Genomic DNA, 2,899 nt, shown 5'->3' on the forward strand with positions numbered 1-2,899 from the left:
AAGGAGCACTGGACCCAGCACTGAGCCGCGGGGAACAAACACCAGTGGTGACCAGCACCCAACCGGATTTAACTCCATGCACCACCACTCCCTGGGCCCGGGCACCCCCCGTTGTAGCACGCGCGTCGAATGCGACGACGTGCCGTTAGTTACCGTTGCCGGGGAAGCAGAGCTGGCTCATGGCTTGCTCTCCCCTCTCATCTGGGACTGATCTGTGTCTTTGAACTGTGTATAGGAAATGTTCTCCGCAACGCTCTAAACATAAAAACTCTGTTTCAGGCATTGTGGTGTGGGAGATTTTGATGAACCTTGACTCGTGTGTAGACAATCGTTAGCATGTACATTTTTACAAATGTTTTCTTTGTCTTGTATTTTCTAAAATACATACGTATTTATACATAGATTGGCTCAGCTACTGCCAACAGTGGGACAATTATGAACACATTTTCCCTCCTCTCAGCCAAGGCTGTGTATTATTTTGGTTTATTGTTGTGTTTTAATACTGAACGCTGTGCAGTGATAGAAATTACTGTGCTGGGAGCGGGAGTTACTCCAATGAATGTCTAGTGACTTGGAGACAGACACGAGGCTGCGTAGGCATTTTGTTTCAAGCTCCCTGTGATTGATAACGAGGCTCTCGGATGGTGGTTTTGGAAGAAAGAGCAGGGCTGTTGATGGCATCAGGCATTTGGAAGAGGGTTTTTCGTATAGCTGCCTGGCAGCTGGTCTTTTGGAGCGCTGAATGGCCTCGCCAGTTGTTGTCTGAGCTACGTGTGACAACAGTATTTTTGGATGTGCTGCAGTTGTTTGTCTTAGGTAGGTGAATGTTTTGGCTTATTTCTTCATTTTGAAAGTGGCATTATTTAGGACGAGGCTCTAGAGCGGGACTAAAGGTTGAGTTACATCACTTGCATTGGCAATTTGTAATGTCAGAATTGTCTTTTGTCACTTTAACCGTTCTTAGAGACAGTTGGCAATTAGATGCACATCTTAAATATCTTTAACGTGTCACTCAGCCTAAAAGTCAGAAGTTAACCAGACATCAGATATGGTATGTGAGAGCATTCATTAGCACCATTCAGGATCAGGGAACTCTTTTTTTTTTTTTTTTTTTTTTAAGCGCTATTTGAGGAACCAAAAGAAAACTGCAAGTAGGCTTCTTACTGACATGCTGCAGGTGTATACCACATGCCCATACTGGAAAAAAGATGCGGTTGTGAAGGTCTTGATGACAGACAAGGGTCTAAAATGCCTTCATCTCCAGGTTTTAGCTCATTCATCTGGTTTTCATTTGTGTTTTCCCCCAGCTAGCAGTGCATCTTCCAAACTCAGGATAACCATGCTCAGGTCTATATAAAATTGCTTCTCTGCATTGTAAGATCCTGAGTTTAGTAAGGTCTCATTTAAGTCAGGGAAGACTGACTTTTATGGTATCTATATCAAAAATTGTAAGTCAGTTCTTTCTGGAGAAAAGGAGGGAAAGGAGTGATGAGATTGAAGGGAGAGCACTTCAGTCCCACTTTAGGTTAAGTTTCCACTTACGCCTGAAGAGTACCAAAGAGGGGAGTGCTTGCATTTGTCTCTTAGAGCTACGCCCAGCTGAAAGATTTGGCCGCCTTTGATGTTCACACTCTCAAGGATGAACTCCAGAGGAAATGTTTATTCTTAAGGGAGAGAGACTTTTACACATACGTCAGGTTACTCAGCTGCACTCTGGAGTCATTCTTCAAAGACGCAGAGGGCAGAAAGAGTGGGGCAGCAGCTCTTGGGAGATGGCCAGCCAGCACTTTTGGGAGTGTCAAGTACACTTTGACAAAGAAAACAACTAAAGAAATGACACGGGGACTGGCCTGATTCCCCCTCCACTGCCGGCACTAGAGAAACTTGCTTGGTTTTATTCTCAGACCTCTCGTTTCTGCTGTGATTCTCAACAGAATGGCACAAAGACAGAGAAATAGAAGTTCTCCATCTAAACTGAACAATTTTCAGTGCGAATTCTCAACAGCCTCCAAGTTTTCCTTTTCTGAGAAGAATATAATCAAGCTTTGATTTAAAATATTAAAAAATCAATTGGCCTACATTGAAAATTAGTCAGTTGAGCTTTTTGTTTGTGATTAATAATTAATTGCAAGAGTCATTTTGAAAACAGTACATTTATACTTTGATTTATTTAAAATGCTGGAGGAAATTAGTTGAGGAAGTGTAAACATCATTTTCTAGAAAGTGCCCCAAATTTTTTCTCATCTTCTTTTATCTAAACAAATTCCTTGAGGCTAATTTTGAAGAATGAAAAAAATGTATGATTAATTTAATAGGCAGTAAAATTCGATGCAGTCAGAGGGCATAGCTGTGTGGGAGTCAGCAGGATGGGTCAGGGAATGCAGCAGTGTGTGTTGTTATGTCTCCTTAAAATGTCATGTCTTTTCCTTTTGTAGGAATAAACTTTTCTTTCTCTCTTTATGGGAGAATACAGGCCTTTCACGCTCTCGTAGTTTAGGCCCAGGCAGCAACTCAGCCCCACACAGCCGCTCGCTCACTCCTCCCCCGGTGGGATGGGGAGGAGAAGATACAAGGGAAGGCTGGTGGGTGCAGACACGGACAGGGAGGGGTCACTCACCCGTTACGGTCACGGGCAAAAGAGACCTGGCTTGGGGAATTAAAACTAATTTAACCAGTCACCAGTCAAATCAGAGTAGGGCAATGAGAGACAAAACCAGATCCTAAACCCCTTTCCCATCCCTTCTTCCCGGGCTCAGCTTTGCTCCCCATTTCTCTCCCTCCTCCCCACCAGCAGCACAGGGGGACAGGGAATGGGGCTTGGGGTCGGTTCATCACACGCTGTCTCTGCCGCTCCTTCCTCCTCAGGGAAGGACTCCTCACACTCTGCCCCTCCTCCAGC

The sequence above is a fragment of the Eurypyga helias genome, unplaced genomic scaffold, assembly GCF_000690775.1.
Source record: "Eurypyga helias isolate BGI_N326 unplaced genomic scaffold, ASM69077v1 scaffold11609, whole genome shotgun sequence".
Lineage (NCBI taxonomy): Eukaryota > Metazoa > Chordata > Aves > Eurypygiformes > Eurypygidae > Eurypyga > Eurypyga helias.